This window comes from Elgaria multicarinata, chromosome 1, assembly GCF_023053635.1.
Source record: "Elgaria multicarinata webbii isolate HBS135686 ecotype San Diego chromosome 1, rElgMul1.1.pri, whole genome shotgun sequence".
Classification (NCBI taxonomy): Eukaryota; Metazoa; Chordata; class Lepidosauria; order Squamata; family Anguidae; genus Elgaria; species Elgaria multicarinata.
This window is the reverse complement of record NC_086171.1, coordinates 17,357,924-17,378,314: the sequence shown is the minus strand read 5'-3', so window position 1 is coordinate 17,378,314 and position 20,391 is coordinate 17,357,924. Positions and strand designations below refer to the sequence as shown.

The window sequence follows — 20,391 nt, the reverse complement described above, 5'->3', positions numbered from 1 at the left end:
TATTTTAAAAAGCTGTCCAAGATCCTGAACCCTGTCACCAAAAGAAATTCAGGACCTTGGATAGCTCCTTGTAGAGTTCTGGCTGGGTCTGACTAGAACCCAGAATGGATTCACAGCCTCACTGAATCCTCCACTGTCTACATGATAATATCCCATGTACTAGACCATAGTTAGGAGCATCTGCAGGACAAGGCATGAGCTTTTCCTTGGGATACTTCCATGTTCCAGATCACATTTGCGATCACCAAACCAGGTTGGCAAGAAGTCACTAATAATGCTTTTTAGGACATATTAATGAGATCTCATCATCACATGGGGTGCTTTCACAGTTCATACCCCGAAAATGAAAAATGAACTTATTGTGCTTTTACAGCTCAAAAATGATCGGGTGCACCAACCCTGTTTCATTCTCTCAACCAAATGTTGTTTTTCATTTTGTGTGTGGCATAAGATGTTTTAATGAGAATTGCATTCCTAAGGCAAGTGTTTTTTATTGACCAGAAAATAAATTTGACATCTGAAAATTCATTTGGCTATAAAACTACATAACTGAATTGCTTTGATTGCCAAATGTATTTGCTGGAATACAATGCAGCTTTGCTTAAGAGAAAAGAAAAACTCATAAGGGAAGGAACAGATGAAAAGGCAAGACAATCGAAAGCCACAGATTTGTGTTTTTAACTCATTTGTTTTTATTGTATGTTTTAATTCATGTTTGGTCTAATCTCTATTTTATTGTTAGTCACTTTGTGCACCATTTTTGGTGGAAAGGTGGGGTATAATAAAGAAATAAATAATGAATACATATGTTCAACTCTAGGCATGGTTCTAACATGTAGAGACAGTCACCCTGTACAAGGAAGGGGCTGGGAAGGATTGAATGCATTCTCCCATTTGAATTGTCACTATAGATCCTACACACGTACAACTCCATTTATACGGAGCTCTCGCCACACAACTGGAAACCCTACAAAAGCACACAGGAAGTCATGTGTGCCAATTGTGTGGAGATAGCGCTAGACAAATAAAGGTGTAAGTGTATTCTACACACTGTATAGGCTCCATGCAGATGTTCAATTGAATGCATGTGAGTTTGCAGCCAGGTAAACACACATTACATTGCTCCCTTTCTTCCATGTGTTCATAACTAAATCTACACAGAGCTAGCATGTATGTAAAATCAACCTTACAAGCATGCATGCCACTCAGCATAGGAAGTAATAGATGGTCCCAGGCGTATGTATGTGTGATTCATGAATTTTCTGGCATCTTCACACATGACTTCCTATGGGCAGTAGTGAGCCCCAAGTTTTGTGACAATGAAGTGCAAACCACAATGGTTGGCATATAACAAAATCTACTAGAAAGTCTCACATCAGTTACGCATGAACTACATCAGGAATTCTTTGAAGCTATATGGCAGCATTAGCTGCAATTAAGAGATTCAATTAGAAACTTTGTTCTTTACTGACAAATGTGTAAAACAGTGAATTACAAAGGTTTCAACTTGAAAACAGAAAGTCTTTAAACTCGTTTCGGTTTGGCTGTGCTTTACTGTCATTACATCTTTTTTCCAAGCTCTAAAAGTGGAAATCAGACATGGTAAAGTATGTTACGTTTTTTGTTTTGTTTTTACAAGAGACCTTTAGTTTGCCAACTTTCTAAAATTAAGATATCACGAGCTGGGAGTTGAAAACAATTAATTGGCTGCAACGGAAGAAAAACTGGAGTCAATTATCCCCTGAAGTAGTATACATGGTGAAATTGCTTGGGCAGCAACCGCATGTAGATGGGAGGAACAATGGCAGCTACCCTCTTACCAAGGCAACAAAATTGTTATTCCTGTGTCAATACGGATATTGTCACTGTTCCTTCTCTGCCAATACGTGAAGCAGCTGCACATTTATGGAGCCCCAGTAGCTTATAGAATCATAGAACAGTAGAGTTGGAGGGGGCTTATAAGGCCATCGAGTCCGACCCCCTGCTCAGTACCTGACAGATGGCTGTCCAGCTGCATTTTGAATGCCTCTAGGGTGGGAGAGCCCATTACCTCCCTAGGTAATGGTTCTATTGCCTGTACTGCTCTAACAATTGGGGAAAAAAATCCTGTTGCCCATCTGGAATTTGGCTTCCTGTAACTTGAACCTGTTACTTTGTGCCATGCACTCTGGGATGCTCAAGAAGAGATCCTGGCCCTCCTCTGTGTAACAACCTTTCAAGTACTTGAAGAGTGCTATCATGTCTCCCCTCAGCCTTCTCTTCTCCAGGCTAAACATTCCCAGTTCTTTCAGTCTCTCCTCATAGGGCTTTGTTCCCAGGCCCCTGTTCATTCTTATGTCCAAGCCCTGCAGTCTCTGCTGTTCAAATATAAGCCGTCACCTGCTGACTGTCTTTAAAGCATTTTTTGAAATCTCTAATTAATATTAAGTAGATTTTAAAGAGAAATGTCTAACTTGTGGAAGAAGTTTGACATATCCAAACTGTCCTATCAAGGGGAGTGTTTGAGCTCTTACAAAACATATGCTGAACACCCTCATAACACAGAATGCCGTGTTGTAACCAACCCCTTTCTTTTGAAGCTGTATTTATTTCAGAGCAATCTTGACCACTAGAGACCTGTTTGTGTATGGCAAACCACAAAATTAACAGAAGATAAACAGGATTTTACCATTATGTGCTGCTATATGATAAGAGTCAAATGTCACACCATCACACCTGTAATAAATATCCATATAGTGACGCACAATATAGAAATTCATAAATTCATTCAAAAGTGTCATTCTTTCCCCTGCCCTAGCTACACATTTTTAGACTGGGTTCGGATGACATGATAACCAACAGTGGGTTAAATAGTCAACGGTGGGTTAAATAATCAATGATTGCTTATTGTGTCATCTGGTCTGTCTGGACTTTTTCATATCATGGTTGGTTACATGACTACAGAATCCCCTGGCAAGAGCAACCAAAGTGGCAGCTGTCACTCTACTCCAGCTGGCATAACTCGCAATAGCTGATGGGATACCAGTGGGAGGACTGAGGGGGGAGAGAGAGTGTGTGGGGGGGTGTCAATCAAACACACCATTGACCTATAGTCAACTCGAACCTGCCTTAATCCACACCACATGATTATAATCATGTCGTGTGGGGAGGACCCCCTTGACAATTAACCATGGAGTTGACTATTAAACCACCAATGATTGTGTTTTTTGAATGCAGCCTTCTATTCCCAGTTCTTATTGTCATCTGCTAGTGTCTGCTAAAAATCAAATAGAAAAGAAAGGACTGGTTATTTAAAAGTTACTGTACTTTCCCCAACATTCTTTAGATTTTCCCTCTTGATACCAGAAACTTATTTCATGTTCTTAGATGGGCAGGAAGCAGCTAAACAAATAAATAAGTATTAGGATGAGTAATACAGAAAGACAGCTTACCTCTTGAGTACACCATCCACATTCTGGGCCCACAGCAAGACAGTTGCTGCACGTTGCTGCATTTGAGATGACACATATGTTGTCTGCTGTAATAAGAAGATAAAGCTATTCAGCAGTTTGCAAATATGCGTGGGAATAAAGCACAATACCGAAGCAAAAATGCTGATTGACAAACAATTTAATGCTAGTGACAAAGGTTCTTTCTAGAAATAGGACACCTGTAAGACTACTACTGGGAGAATATAAACACAAGTTAATTGGGATTTTGAAGTTGATCAAAATGAACTGTTCCCATCAGCTGAAAAGAATTAAGGAAAGAGTACAATCAGATCCACAGAGGGAAGAGAATTGATCAGAATTTGGTGGAGGATCCTACCAACCACCATTTCCAAGTGTAAATCTCCCCCCCCCCCAACTTGTCTGTCTCCTTTTTTAAAAAAATAAAAAAACAGACAGACTGATGAATGTCTGTTTTATGGGTTGGCTACATTGTATTGTGTTAGTAGTTTTTTTGGGGTGAGAGGGCTTGCTTCCACAGGTTCTAGCCCATTTGTATACATGCACGCAAGTGCCTCTCTCCTCCTCTCATCCCTTTCATGGCTTGGTTAGATTTTTATTCTGCTCTTCTTCAAAAACTCACAGCAATATACAGCCTTGCCTGTAGAGGGGGGAAGAGTACGAGTCTTGTATAAGGTCCAGGAAGTGCTGTTGGGACCGCTAGCTACCATGACTGCTATTTCTGTTCGTAGATGCCATTCTGATTATTCCTAGCACACATGTGCAAGCATTCACTATTTTAAAATAAATAACCTTGTTGCTGTCTGATGGCCTACTTAATTTTTTAGCAGTGGGGTGATGGTGGTTAACTGCTCTGTCGATTGTTAGGCTGCTTGCTACTTTATTTTATCAGTCTTTTTTGGTCAGGTAAGCTTCAATAAATAAATAAATAAATAAATAAATTTATGAGATTACCACAGAGTTGCTTACTACATTTGGCAAGATTCACTCATCATTATCATCATCATCATCGTAACGACACACTGCCTCTACAACATTTCCGAGAGACCATAATTCCATGTCAAATATTGGAGGAGAACACCAAGTACACATACTTCATTTTAAGACTGAAAAAGCTGGATGCCAGTTCCATAGGTATGGATAAAATGCCATGCCAAAACTGGTTTTGAAATCTATTCCAAACCTAATGCAAAAACAAAGCTGGTTTTGAAAACTATTCCAAACCTGTGCCTAATGCAAAAAGCCTACCAGGAGCAGAAATAAATTCTTTGTTTGCTTCTTCCCTGTGACAACTGCCATAAATGGATTTCCACTGAGGCATGGTACATTTATATCTCAGGTTAATAATCTGCAATAACTTGGCCACATGCTATTAGCTACTGTGACCACCACCATTACAAATAACTACATCCCTCATATGCTTAATACCTTGTTGCTTGTTTGTATATTTAAAAGAACAGCATGCCATCCACTATTTAACAGAGAATTTTGGAAGGCTGACAGAAAACTTTGGAAGTTTGCCCTTGAAATACAATCTGTTCTTCTTCGTTTGGTCAATTCTCAAGAGCACCTAGTCTGACAACAATGAAGTATTTCTGCCTCCACATCCCTAGAGCCAAAACCCTGAAAGCCCTAGAATAAGATGTGGCACATATTTCAGGTCTTGTGTTGAAACAGGATCCTCAATAACTAACACTGTTTAGCTCAACTTTCCCCAACATGGTGTCCTCCAGATGTTTAGGACCTCAACTCCCATCATCCCCAGCCAGTGTGGCCAAAGATGTAGTCCAAAACCTCTGGAGGGCCCACATTGGGGAAGGCTGGGTTAGCTCTTCACATGCAACGAAATGGCTGAACTACTTGAACATCAAATTTCATGGTATGGTTCTTGCTAGATTCACTTTGGAAGGTGTGCTGGGGTTTTCACAGAAAAATCAACATGTAAAAAAACCAGTTCCATACACTTAGAAATGATATGATAGCATCTTACTAAAAGCCATGCTTTTTCATGCTCCAGCATACATACAGGTTAACCTCATGAAGAAACTGCCATTGCTCCAGCTAGCTCAGGATTGTGTATATTGACTGGCATCAGCTCCCCAGGTTCTCAGACAAGAGTCTTTCCTAGGTCTGCCTGGACATGACACAGATTGAACCTGTGACCTTCTACATACAAAGTATGTGCTCTACCACAGACCCTCATCTGTCTGGTATTTTGCCTTCATATGTACAAATCTTATATATTTATTAGAAGAATTTTGATGGCACTCGTGTGGCAAAAAGGCTTCCAGAGCAGTTTACAGCTAATCAATTAAATGAGATAGTCCCTGCCTGCAGGCTTACAGCCTGAAAAGACACAACAATAAAAAATAAAAAAGGAAGAGGGAAGCAAGGAGAATGAATAATTCTTTCAGCAGGGCTGGTGGAACGATGATTATTTATTTATATATATATATATATATATATATATATATATATATATATATATGTATGTATATGTATATAGCACCATCAGAGTACATGGTGCTGTACAGAGTAAAACAATAAAATAGCAAAACCCTGCCGCATAGGCTTACATTCTAATAAAATCATAATAAAACAATAAGGAGGGGAAGAGAATGCAAACAGGCACTGGGTAGGGTAAAACTAACAGTATAAAGTCAGAACAAAATCAAGTTTTAAAAGCTTTAGGAAAAAGAAAAGTTTTTAGCTGAGCTTTAAAAGCTGTGGTTGAACTTGTAGTTCGCAAATGTTCTGGAAGAGCGTTCCAGGCGTAAGGGGCAGCAGAAGAAAATGGACGAAGCCGAGCAAGGGAAGTAGAGACCCTTGGGCAGGCGAGAAACATGGCATCAGAGGAGCGAAGAGCATGAGCGGGGCAATAGTGTGAGATGAGAGAGGAGAGATAGGAAGGAGCTAGACTGTGAAAAGCTTTGTAGGTCAACAGGAGAAGTTTATATTGGACTCTGAGGTGAATTGGAAGCCAATGAAGAGATTTCAGAAGTGGAGTAACGATGGCCCTGCTCTCTCCATATAGCCTGCTGGAATAGCTGCTGGTGGTGAAAGCTGAGGGAGGAGGAATCTTCATGAGGGAGATCTTTCAGCAGGGCTGGTGGAACAATGGCCCTGCTCTCCCTTTTGTCTCCCTCAGTACAGTCTTAGTGGTAAGAAAGACTACTCAGAACAAAAGAGGCCTAGAAGCCTGTGCATGAAGCTGCCCATTGGTGGCTTTCACCCAGTCAACTTTCCTGCCAGCAGATCAGGTCCTAACAAATGACAAATGACCTATGCGGCAGGGTCTTGCTATTTACTGTGTAATCTGTACAGCACCATGTACATTGATGGTGCTATATAAATAAATAATAATAATAAATAATACTAGAGAGTAGCTGCATTAACATGAATAAAATGGCACCAATATGGAAGGTTTGTAAATTACTCCCTTTAGGGAGCCTATTTGGTTTAAATTTCATGTATCAATACATATTACAAAGAAAAAAATGTGAGAAGTTTATATAACTCCTTTCAAAATAGGATTCAAAATCTGTTTGGTTAATAATTTGTTCCAATAATTTCTTATAGAAATAACATTTACAGACATGTATTCATTCATGAAGTATTTCTCATTTTGCTGCCAGTCTATTTTAAAAAAAATAAATTAGAACCAAGGCATTACTAAATTAGTTATATCTTTTAAAAACACACACAACTTACACTAAAGCTAGAAATATTTTTATGAGTTGGCTTGGTATACAACAGACACTTTTCTTACCATTTTACCAACAGATCCCAGACAAAACTGAACAACTACCATGCCAAAAATCAAGCAGCAAGCTTCTACTGGCTTTAGTTAAATAACTGATACATGTCAAAAGGTATTTTAAAACAAGACAGGCCACATTTTGGCTCAGAAAAAAATTACAAGGCATATATACATAATAAAACTTACGTGTAGCTGGTTAGATAAAGTCCAAGTGTATATCAGTTTTTGCATTCTAAGAGAATTACATCTCAGTACCCTAAATAAGGCTTACTGGGCCAGGAATTGAAAGAATGAATATTTAATACTCAAGAAAGAGAGAGAGCACTCCTAGACAAGACCAAACACAATCCACTTGAAGAGTTGTATGCCTCACATACTATGGAAACCACAGAATGCTCAAACCAACTACTTCATTTTAAGGACTCAGCACTAGAGTTAGCATTTTTAAAATATGCCAGTCAGTACGTAATACCAGGTGCTGCAGGCATACAAATGACACCTGCAGAAAATCCCTTTTCTATGCAATTGTTAAAGATACAGGAGCCCTGTTCTCCTTTTCATAAGATCACCCTAGCTCAGGGGAGGAGAAACCTGTCCAATCATTGGACAAGTTTGGAACATTTTTAAAAACAATACTCCAACAAATGAAAAGGTACTATGTCTCTCCAGAACCCAAAGTACCCCATCTTATACTAAATAAAAGATGAGAGGATTTACTACTGAGAGTAAACTTGCTGATTGCAGTTAAAATGTATATTGCTTGTCATGGAGAATCTATGGAATCCTTTTGAATTCTTGATTAGCTACAAAATGTTACTGAAATATATTTTGCAATTTAAAGAGATGAGTGGACCAAACAACCCTGCCCCATGCCAAATTTGGGGAAGGATCTATTTAAAAAAGTTTCATCTGCTGAATGTCCAAAATTTAATCCATGTTTAAACTCAACACATTCCTAATTGGCAAGGCCCTTTCATGCTCCCAATGGAGCTACCATGAGCACAGTAGGACCTAAAGAACTCCCTGTAGCCTGTACCTACCAAGAATACCCCACTGCCTCTTGTCCAGTCACTTACTGAGATGGGGAATGGCAAACAAAGTTCCCAAAAGGCGCCTGGCAAGACTTTTATGGTGCCCGCAGTGATCTTCAAAGATGCCCTCAAAGCTCTCCGCCCCTGCCCAGGATAGCAAGCAGATTTGACCCGTTTGCCTTGCATAGAATGACACATTGGTAACATGACTGCATGCATTCTCTGTGCCATCACTGCATCTCCATAACTGGGATGCCATACATTAGCCTTCCTCAATCCTGTGCCTTCCAGGTGTTTTGATCTAAAAACTCAACATTTCTAACTACCAGCTATGCTGGCTAGGGTTAATGGAAACTGAAGTCCAAAATACCTGGAGGGGACCAAGTTGGGGAAGGTTGTCGTATCCTAAGACTTTCTACCAAAACGTTAACAGTATTTGCATTCCTGAGCCTATCAAACAGGTTCTTCACCAAGTGCCATGCAGTTTAATATTCGATAATGATTAATTCATGTAAAGAAATCGCTAATCGTTGAACTTTAGTCTGCTTATTACTACATGTAAACCCTAATCTCTACCTTAATTGGTTGGAATCACAAAACTGACTAAATCTGGGAGGCTTATATAAATTTGCTGTTAAAATGCATTTCATTTTACAACTTCTTCAACCCCCACCCCCCCAAATAAAGCCAAACTGTTGTGTGAAATAGTTTTGGCAAGTTTTTTCCTTTCCACTGTTCTCATTCTAGCATCAGGTGTTTGTTTCAAATGACTGAACTAAAGTACAATTATCCTTTGGTTAAAGTCACAGAACAAGGAATCCTTTGTCACTAGGCAGTAAAAGAGTCTATTTTATCAGCATTGAGAAGACACTTAATTTTGAGACTTGCAACTTTAGAATACTGATTCAATGTGTTCACTGTTTTATTCCACTTAAGGCAAGCACAGCCTTCACTTAAAATACATGGACAAGAAAAATTGAAATGACTAGCTGAAATTATATATGTAAGACTTGCTTATTTTTTCTCACAACTTTTCATGAACATTATAAACCAGGTCTTGGTTGAAAACCAGTCTGTGATACTAGTATATGTATGAGTGCAGAAATAGCATGGGTTTTGGAGACGATGAATCTCCAATTTACTCTGTTAAATGGTTTACTACCAGATGACATGCTACCAAAGAGAAACGGGGCTCTGAAAGTAGATCTCTATCCCATCATTTATCAGTTTTTTGACAGACAATATAAAACAGTTATTTCTTGAACCAATGACCGCAGCTACAGACGAAGCAATACAGAAACAGTTATTGCAGATTGTACTGACTTCTTGAAACACAAGATTTTTTTTAACCTTGAACTGTAGCTGTTCGAGATAAGCAAGCTACAGGTTTTATTTTCATTTCTGAGTTTTCTGCGGCACTTCATTTCCATGAAGTAATTGCTGGTTGCTTGTCAAAGTCTTTCTAATTAGATCCGTCCGGGAAGGGTGACCAGGAGTACTAGAATTGCTAAAGCCGTGTTCTGCTTACATGCCAGCTGCCCCAAATCATAACCATTCACTTACAAATTATATCATTTGAAGTAATTGTGAATGTGAACTTAGGATTCTTTGTTTTAAGAGTTTCTGCTGAGGGCCATTTCAATCGCGACAAGCTTCATAAGACACAAAGTACTTGCATGCGAAATTACTCGCATGTTGAAAAAAAGCGCCATCACACCCCGGGGAAAAAACGTTGGCTACTGTGGCTTCTCTGCTCCTGGTTTCATTGCTCAGTTACTTCTTGTTTGAAAACAGGAAGTAAACAACAAGCACGAGGCCCATTCAGTGGAGCGTTGTAATCACGCTGCTTCTCCCACACACAGCAGGAGAGAGCAGCAACTTCCGGTTTGAAAAATGAATCGGACTTTTTCTGGTTTTTCTTGTGGAGCAAAGAAGGCCAGAAGGGGCGGAAGGCACACGGGAGGCAGACGACATCATGGGAGGGACCTACGAAAAATCTGTGAGTGCCCAGTAACGAGCATGAAATAAAATGCTCATCGGATGGAGCTCAAAGTCTATGTGTAACACATACACACACAGTAGGCATGTGAGTGAAAAATTAGGGCCCATGTACCAAAGTAGGCTACCTTCTCCACCTCTACCCCAGGATCCATCCCATTCTCATCTCAATACATATGTCGAAAGTGGCTCAAAAAGCAAGAATGGGCAGCACCAAATGTTCACTTCCTTTCCATTTCCATCAGCGGCTCTCTCTTTGGAGTTGCTCTGCACATGACCCAACCAACCTGTTGCTGAAAGGTAGAAGGAAAGAAGCAGGGATTTCCATGCAGACAAATGTGCACAAGTGTCTCAGGAATGGCTTCAGGTGATGCACAAGAGAAATTAAAGGGAAAGCATGTTGCCCAATTAAAGCAAAACACTGGCGAGGATGCATGTGGCTTACCCTGGACCTTTAATTACTAAATGAGCGATATTAGATCAGCAGCACAGCACCCGTTCGGCTAGGCTAACAGTGCATGGTAGCCATGTACAGGTAGGACCTAAGAGCCCAGTTGAAGGAGGTGCTGCTCAGGTGCAACACCACTCTTGCCTGCTTGCATGATATTTAAATCAGGCCTTAATTACTCCATTTTCTGATACTCCTGATGAAGATATGTGACTTCCCCTGTAATGCATAACTTTCCATGTTAACTATTATCCAAGGGAGTATGCAAATTATCCAAACAGTATCCAAAGCAGCACTAGCAGAAGAAGAAAAAGGTGTGTGAACATGCAGATGTGCATGACAATGCATGTGCACGCACAAGACAATTTGCCTTGCAAGTTCTTAGCTATAGCCCCTAGCTCATCTAAAATTGGTAGATGGCTCCATTTAGGCATCACAACAAACCATGTTTCATTATGAGCTGTGCAGAGACCCCCAACCTGCCTTGGATGCCAATTCAAAGCTTCCGAATCAGGTTGACCTGCTTCAGTTCGGGATCTAGATATGGACTCAGTGTTGCACAGCCCTAATGCCTTAAGCTCACATGGTCCCCTTCTTCTCCCTCCCTCCTTTACAGGGGAGAAGTTTTAAACCTTCCATTTGCCACTTGGAACAGTTTCCCATTCTTTCTGGATATGGGACAACCCAGGATATCAAACCAAAATCAGATCCTGATTTATAAATACCTGTGGATTGCACAACTAGTTTTCCATAGTCATACAGAATCGGAAAGTGTGGTTTGTCGCAAAGCTCTCTCCTGATTCAATGGGAGAGGTGGGTAAGAAATAATAGTAATAATAATTGTCACCAACACTATTTTCATCCCTATTGTGGCCTGCTGGATGGGGAGTTTTAGATCTCTTTGCCCACTGCACTGCTACAGGGATTACATTTAGGCGCTGTCCATTCTTCAGCTGACCAGTGCAGATCAGCTGAGGAGCAGAAAGAGACTAATTTTCATCCCCATTGTGACATGCTGGATGAAGAGAGTTAGAACTCCTCACATAGCATTCCACAAAGAAGATGAAAGCACATCACCTTCTCAGGTGATCGGTACCCCAAGGTTTCCTGGGTGGCCAAAAAAGGTTCCCCATCCTAGAATTAGCCGGTGTCAAGAAAGCTGCTTCTACAGGTGAAGCTGCATCCTAGTCCTTGAAGTGAGCTGGAGCAGTCCAGCTCTGCCTGCCTTGTCTTAAAAAGCCCTTCCTATGAGGCTGAAGTGGTACGTAGTAGTATTTCTGGCTCTGGGCCTGAGAAAGATCTAATTTATTTATTTATGGATTGTATTGATTTGCTTTCTACCCCGCCTTTCTACCAAAAAATGACGCTCAATATTGTCTTCTAGAATAAAGCGGTCTTGGCCTGCTTTGGAAGAACAGCAGAGAGGGAGGAAACCTAGGCCATGTCTACACTGGGGAGGGAAGGGAGGAGGATCTCGTGATATGCTGATCACAAGATCCTCCCCTTTGTCTACACACGGCATGCAATGTCCAGGGAGGAAGGAGGATGTTGCTCCCGCCATTTAAAAATTATTATTATTGAAGATGAGCACATGAGCACTCCAATGATAAGGTCAGGTTTTGTTTTGTTTTTTAAAAAAGATCCTGCTCACTCCCAATGGACACGGAGCACCTGAAGTGCTCTGTGCCCCATGCCCGTTTACTCGCGAGGAGCTGGGACAAAACTGGGACAGCTGCCCACACCTCCACATCTCTGGGACGATCCAGACACCATGGGAAAAATCGGGCTAAAAGCTGTCCCAGTTATCCTGGGAAAATGGAGGGATCATCCCTTCCTGCCCCAGGGATCCCCTGTGCATCATGTCTTAGGCATGGTCTAGGAAGCCAGATTCCAGCTGGACATCAGGAAAAACTTCCTGACTGTTAGAGCAGTACGACAATGGAATCAGTTACCTAGGGAATCAGTTACCCACACTAGAGGCCTTCAAGAGGCAGCTGGACAAGCATCTGTCAGGGATGCTTTAGGGTGGATTCCTGCATTGAGCAGGGGGTTGGACTCGATGGCCTTGTAGGCCCCTTCCAACTCTGCTATTCTATGATTCTAGACATGCCCCTAGCCTCTAGAAGATCTATTCTTTTCATTTGCCTTTTATGTAGCTACAACTATCATTATCTGCCATACTTGCCTCTGTCCTTCCCTTGTCCCAAAAAGCTCTCTGCACAGATCAAGAGTAAAGGACATCAGCCTTTACTTAGTAGCAAGGCACTTTACAAGTCATGGCTCATAAGATCAGGCTGCAAAACACAATTAAGTCATGATATCATAACTTTTCTTCTCAGCCATGAGTACCACAGTTTTGAAGCAGAGGTTTTCTAGAGTCTAAAAAGCATCAATAAGCACTGAACAAAGGGGAGAGATTACAACTACCAATCAACACACTGATGCTGCTCGCTGATTTGAAATATTACATCTTGAATATTTGGAAGCTTGATATTGAAATTACTTTGAATTGGATTTGGTCTTTTTTCAAAAACTAAAACAAAATATAAAATAAACAGCAAAGCAAACAGAGTACTTTCAGTTCATAATACTGGAAAAGCTTATTGAATTAGACATTGGCCTTCTTCTGACATAAAGATAAAACATGGTTAATCATTATCGGCATAAAGTGCAGTGAAGCGTAAGCTCTTGCCCTCCTCTACTGCTCCTCCTCCATCACAGTCAAAGAGTTTGGAATCTTTCTCTTCCATTTTGGCTAACTATGGTTTGTTGAAACAAACCAACTTCTAACAGTAGAACCATAGATATCATCACATGTAAGATTTCCAAATTGTTATTGCTGAAAAATTGTGTTAATCGGCTTATGGAAACTCACCTTGTCTGGGACTTGAACCAAACTTTCATACATCCAGGGTCACTTGTATCAGACAGCACTTATTCTACAGGTGACCAAAATATTCAATTCTATCTTTGCCTCTATCCAGGAACTTCACATCTGTGGTCCGTTACCCATAAGATAAACTGACGTACAAAAGATGATCCAGCTGAGTTCCCTCTCCTCCACGAAGACAGAAGGTGATGGGTTCAATCCAATGTTGTGTGAGTGGACTTCTGCTCATGCAATGGGACTTCCCATTGCTCTCCTTCCTGCCGTGCCACCCCCAAATCTGCTCCCCAACCATCTGGGTTTGTGTGCATGGGGGTCTGCAAGGGGGAGGGGAAATCTATTCCACTGGCAGTTAATATTTCACTCATGGACAGCAACCATTGGATCCAACCCAATCAGTTAGAGCACATAGGTCAAGAATTAAACTGAATGTTAATCAGTTCCTAAAAGTGGGGTTCAGCTATCATTGATCCCTTCTTGATTACTTAGACAAATCAGAAGCTCAAGAACAACCTTGATAATCACTCACATTCTACTATTGATTATTGTTAATTTAATTTTTTAGTTGGCTTTCTCTTAAAAAAAACCAAAACTCAAGATGATGTTCAACAGAATTACTAAGCATTAAGATGGTGTAAATAGGCCAACTATTCATCACATACGCAATCATAAGAGCTCTGAGGGTGCAGTAACTTCTCTATTGTTCAAATAAAGTCCTCCTGCCAAATCTACACACACATTCCTTTACCTGTGCAAGTGGATCCTCCCTTCTAATGTGTTCAGAAACACCCATCAATACACAATATTTTCATACACACATCTGAGATGTCCAGAAGGAGGATGGGTAGGTTTTCTGTACACTTATTTAACTATATTTATGAATCAGCTAAAGAAACTTCCAAGACAAGATTACCATTTTAGGAACTCTTGTTGGAAAAAGTGTGTTTTCAACAGGTGCTGAAAACCTGGAAGGGTTGTCTAACCTGCTAACTTGGGCCCTTTCTACACGTAAGGATTATCCCAGGAAAATGGAGGGATCATCCCTGCCTGCTCCCAGGATCCCAGAGATGATCCTGGGACGATCCTGGGAAAAAAGGCAGGTGTAGAAATGGCCTTGAAGTGGCAGTGGCCTTGCCAGTGCGGAGAATACATTTCGATTCTTTCTTCACCCCCACTCCCCAGATAAGCATGATTTTGGAAATGGACCCTCTTATGTCCACCATACCCTATTATAGCAACATATTTTTATAAAAAATATATACAACACTTCAGAGAATAATTTAGGATTTTCATGGTTCTTGCAACGAGAGATACTAACAAATGTAATTGGTGGGTTTGCAAGTCTGATGACATATATGCAACCAGTAGATGGTTATAACCACAAGCTATGATTTGTGATTATGCTGGGTTGGCTCTGTGTGATTGGCTAGATGAATGGAGTGTGTGAGTTTCTGAGTGTTTGAGGGTATGTTTGAGTTGTGAGAGGATGCTGAGAGTTTGTGGGAAGTTTTGGTGTGATAAGGAGGTGTCTGGAAAACTCTTGAGTCAAGGACCCCTGGCATTCATACCTCTATTCCAGTGACATAGGGCAGAACAAGATATGGTAGCAGGAGTTGGGTGAGGACCTCAGAACACAATTGATTGCCAAAGCTCTTAAAGCGCTCTCTCTCTCTCTCTCTCTCTCTCACACACACACACACACACACACACACACTTATTTATTTTATATCCCGCCTTTTTTCTTCCAAGGAACCCAAGGCAGCATACATAATCATCCTCTCCATTTTATCATCACAACAGCAACCCTGCAAGGTAGGTTGGACTGAGAGTCTGTGACTGGCCCGAAGTCACCCAGTGATCTTCCATGGCCGAGTGGGGAATAGAACTTGGATCTCATGTCACACTTTGAATCTCTGGGAAGGAAACTGAAGAACTTTGGAGCCCAGATAGTTTTGTTATCCATCTAATGGGGTTTGACTACCACCCAGTTACAAATACCTTTCGTAGGGAAGGTACTTGAGAGTGTCATGGTGGAGTAACTGCTGGTACTGTTGAAAGATACTGATTATCCAGAGCCATTCCTATCTAGGTTTTGACCTGGTTACTGGACTGACTCAGCCTTGGTCACCCTGAAGAATTACCTTTATTAGGAGGACAGGGGGAATGTGACCCTGTTAATTCTGCTCAATCTCTCACCGGCTTTTGATACCATCAATCCTGGTTCAACTCTGTGAGCTGGGCTTCGGTGGCACTATGTTACATTGGTTCTGGTCTTACCTGCAGGGTCGATTTCAGAGTGTAACATTGGGTAACCATTCCTTGCCCCCTTGGGAATTGAGCTATAGGGTTCCCCAGGGTACCATCTTGTCCCCAATGCTGTTTAATATCTATATAAAGCTGCTGGGAGCAGTACTGGGGACAGCTCTATCTCCCTGTGACATCTAAATCAGGTGAGACTATACAAGTCCTAGATCAGTGATGGGCTGGATGAAGGCAAATAAACTGAAGCTGATTCCTGGCAAGACAGAAGACCTGTGGATGAGTGGTTCCTGTATCTGGGAGACAGATTCGTTGCCTGTTGCACTCCCTTTGAAAGATCTGGTTTGTAGTCTGTGAGGTACTCCTAGATCCATCATTGTTGCTGGAGGCCCAAGTGGCCATGGGGGCTCAGAGTGCCGTTTACCAGCTTTGACTGGAATGCCAGCTGCAGCCTTTCCTGGACAGGGCTACCTTAGCAACAGCGGTACAGGTGCTAGTAACCTCAAGCCTGGATTCCTGCAATGCACTCTGTGGGGCTGCTCTTAAAGCTGGTCCAGAAGCTAGAGCTAGTGCAGAATGCAGCAGCTCAGCTATTGTCAAGAACTGCCTCTTTTCAGCATGCTGAGGGAACTGTGCTGGCTGCCTATTCGCTAGCAAGCCAGATTTAATGATTTGCTACTAGTGTATAACACCCTGAACAACATTGGACCAGGGTAATTGATAGAGCTCCTTCTACCCTATCAACCTGCCTGGTCACTGAAGTCATCAGATGGCATGATCCCGGTGGTTCCACATGGCCCATGGCTCAACTGGAGTCTACTGAGAGAAGAGCCTTCAGTGTGGATGCACTCTTTCTGTGGGACTCCCTGCCTTTGGAATCAAGCAGATACCAAGAGTGTGTTGTTTTTGGCACCTGCTGAAAACAACTTTATTTCAAGAAGCCTTGATTGACTAGCCAGGTTTTTGGGGGGTTGATTTTTTTTTTTAATCAATATGTTTTATTATTGCTCACCCCTACAGAATCTTTTTAGATGTGGAATGGTATAAATAAATAAATAAGATAATGTAGGTGCCTAACACAACTGACATAATTTCACAGCCCTTGCCTTGATTGCCACAAGAGATGTGTCACATTGGGTTGCTGGCATTTATGTTGAGGCTGGAGACCACTGATTTAAATTTTTTTAAAAAAATTTAAGGAGGGCAAAACAATGAAGGAACTCAACTATAGTTAGGCCACTATGTCTAAAATGATTAAAAATACTTCCATGTGTTATCCATCCTGTGACTGTGCTTTACTGAGATTTAACTTGTCTTTCTGTCCTCTACAAAGACAAATACCGTTTAACATTTTATTTATTTGTTGCATTTATATCCTGCCTTTTTTCCTCCAAGGAACTCAAGGCGGCGTACATAATCCTCCTCCTCTCCATTTTTTATCCTCACAACAACAACCCTGTGAGGTGGGTTGGGCTGAGAGTCTGTGACTGGCCCAAAGTCACCCAGTGGGTTTCCATGGCCAAGTGGGGACTAGAACCCGGATCTCCTGACTCCCAGTCCAACACTTTAGCTACTACACCACACTGAAAGCTTGCATGTTTTTATTATGAACCCCCCTCTCCTGATTCAGTGCTTATGTTCTATCTCTGGAACTGAAGCAGCAACAACTATTGCTACAGAACTCCACCCAAGTTTTTATTGCAACTCTTCCTTTATTATTATTTCAGGGATGGGTAAAAGGGAAAAAAGGTGAAAACAACTGCTCATTAACTTTCAGAGATTTTGGCTCAAGTACATCTAATGGAAAAATATAACACTCTCGTCCTGTTTATAGCTGCTCTGCTAAGCTTCACTCTGTCCATTGAGAGAACTCTAGACTCTCAAAGAAAAGCTGCTCCTTAGCATGCTGCACTTGAAAGAGCACAGAGATGTTGGCATCTAGTTTTGCCCCAATATTCTTGTTTCTGTCACAAGAATACGTTAATGAAGAGTCCTGTAACACCTTAAAGTCAAACCAAAACACATGAAGGCTTAAAGTCAAGCATCTTTACTTCCATGGACTAGAGTCTACTTCACTGGATGCATGAAGGGTTTTCCTCAGGAGGTTTATATCACACACACACACACACTCGCCTGGTTCAGAAGACACTTTAAACCTGTGGTTTAAAGTGTCTTCTGAACCAGGCCAGTGTGGCGCTGCCAAGGGTAGGCTGTGGGGCCCAGGCTGAGGGGACATTGCCTAGGGTCTCCTGAAACCTGGCAGCACCTCTGTGTATACATGGGTGTAGAGAAAAGGCATCGTCAACAGTGATGCCAAATGTAAATGGAATGCAGAAAAAGTACTATCTAGGGCAATGCAAAATATGCAAAGCAAGCCAGTCACAACAGCAGTTACTGGGTGATAACACAATCATCCTAGACTTTTCATATTAATTAACACCTGAAGTGGGATACTACACCGCCATGGGAAGGGCTAGAGCTTGGCTGCAGAGCATAGGTTTATATACAGAAGGTCCCAAGTTCAATCCTCGGCGTCTTCAGGTGGGATTGGGAGAGACTCAGGGCAGGTTTGCACAAAATGCTCAGCCGCCCTGGAGGAGAAGCCACCTCGCTCGCCAACCCATCCGCCAGATGGTCAGCTGTGCGATGGCTCAGCATGGCTTGTTTCCCCCTCAGTCCTCAGCCCACTTCTCCTTTGCAGCACAACCTGCCTCGTCTTTTCATCCTGACCCCCTCCCCATTCTGATTGCGATCTCTTTTCGGAGCACTTACTTTCCATGCCTTATATTTTTGTAATAGCTGGGCTTTTTTTAAAATTGTTGGTCTTGCAAGAGCTCAGTTTGAGCTGTCCAATAGGTGTCCTCTTGTCCAGTCAATTTCCATGTATATTTCAGCTGTTGCAGGGAAGCTGAGTAGGTAACATACACGGAAACTGGCAAAGCAAGCACAGTTGCAAAGGTCAGGGGGAGAAATAGTAGTAAGAGAAAGGAGGGACCCATTAGCGCAATCCAGAAGCAGCAAATTTGGGGGAGAGGGGAGAGATGAACAGAGTAAGTGCACCAAAAAGGGGATGAATATCAGTCTGAAACACTAGTCAGCATAGACGATACTGAACCAGATGGACCAACCCACTTCTTAAGTTCCTAGGGTAAGTGGGACCAGATGCACCTGAAGGATGCTGCAGCCACAAGCAAAGCAAAACAAAACCACCCTTGAAAGCGCCATTAAAAGTTGCTTAATAACTCCCTCTTGCCCCCACCCCCGACTGTGAACTTCTACTTCTGCAAAACGACTCCTCACTATCTAATTTCTGCCCCTCCACAGCTCATCGCAGCAAGCAGAAACATTTTATTTAAGGAGAGTCCACAAATCCAGCATCCCAGGTTAGATCTACACTACTGCTTTAAAGCGGTGTTGAAGTGCACTGATAACTGTTGGGCCGCAGGACATATTCCGTAGACCGCTTTCATGGTGTTAATTCCTGTTTTTTATTCCACATCCGTAATGATTTGACACAAGGTGTAGATCTGGCCTAAGTCCAGATTTATTTCGAAAACACCTCCTAGCGCCTGAAAGGGAACTTCCCTGAGACTCCTTATTAACTAGCGAGTAATCTAAAAACTCGTTCTTCCGCGTGCTTAGACGGGACGAAATCCCCCTGGGTTTGACTGAGGTTTAACCACCCCCACCCCGTCAGTAAGGATAGGATCGCAACCAGAGTCAGGTGCATCTGGTGCATCTTGGAGATTTCTATGGAAAGGAGCCGCAAGGGAAGACAAGAGAGGAAACTTACGGCGCTGGCATAAGCCTGGCACCCCCGCCGCGAGCAAGCGAGCTGCCGTCAGGATGGGGCCGGGACCGCGCTGGCATTTGTGCAGGGAGACGAGCCCGACGGTCAAGACCGCGAGGAGCGGGATCCACACGACGCCCAGCAGGCGAGCCCTCTCGTGGCCGCGCTCGGAAGAGGAGGCCCAGCAGGCTCCGGGCAGAGGGGCGCGCTGGGGGGTCTCCAGCCCCGCCGGGGCGACGAAGAGCGCGCGACAGGGAACAGCCGCGTCCGCTGCCCCCGACGCGCCTGGAGGAAGCCCTGGAAGAAGAGGAGGAGCAGCAGCAGCGCCGGCGCCGCATGTCAGGGCGAGCCTGGCCATCCCTCCGCCGAGCCCAAGGGCGCAAGGCGAGGGCAGCAGGAGCGACGCGCTTCTCTTCCAGCTGGACTCTCCATGCGCTTCGGCCCCCTGCTTGGCGCTCTCAAGGGGCTCCTGCCGCCGCCGCCGCCGCGCAGCTGCTCACAAAAGGCTTTTGTCTCCGTCCTCCTCTTCGCGCCCGGTGCCTTGGCAACAGGGAGGAGAAGCCGGAGTTCCCCGAAGTAGTGGCGAAAAAGGAAGAAAGGGCGACCGCGAGGCAGGCAAGGAGGGGCGGCAGGTCGACGCGAACCTCGCCGACCGGCTGGAGGGCGCCCTCTCCCCAGCCTCCCAGCCCCGGCCCCCGGGGAGGCGTTCGCTCCAATTGCGCGCCGGCGTGGGCGGCTGAGGGCGCTTGGCTCTTCTCGTCGCGTCGCC

At 42.9% G+C, this 20,391-nt stretch overlaps 1 protein-coding gene across 1 annotated transcript in view; it reads right to left on the bottom strand.

Annotated features, from left to right (window-relative positions):
- The window catches only part of ITGB8 (integrin subunit beta 8), a 49,373-nt gene extending 29,599 nt beyond the window's left edge, over positions 1-19,774 (bottom strand). Inside the window, exons 1-2 of the mRNA XM_063123688.1 lie at positions 19,626-19,774; positions 3,432-3,517 (exon numbers count right to left, since the gene is read on the bottom strand). The gene's annotated coding sequence lies outside the window, so the exon portion shown is untranslated. The remainder of the gene's footprint in view (positions 1-3,431; positions 3,518-19,625) is intronic.
- Positions 19,775-20,391: the final 617 nt, after the last annotated feature.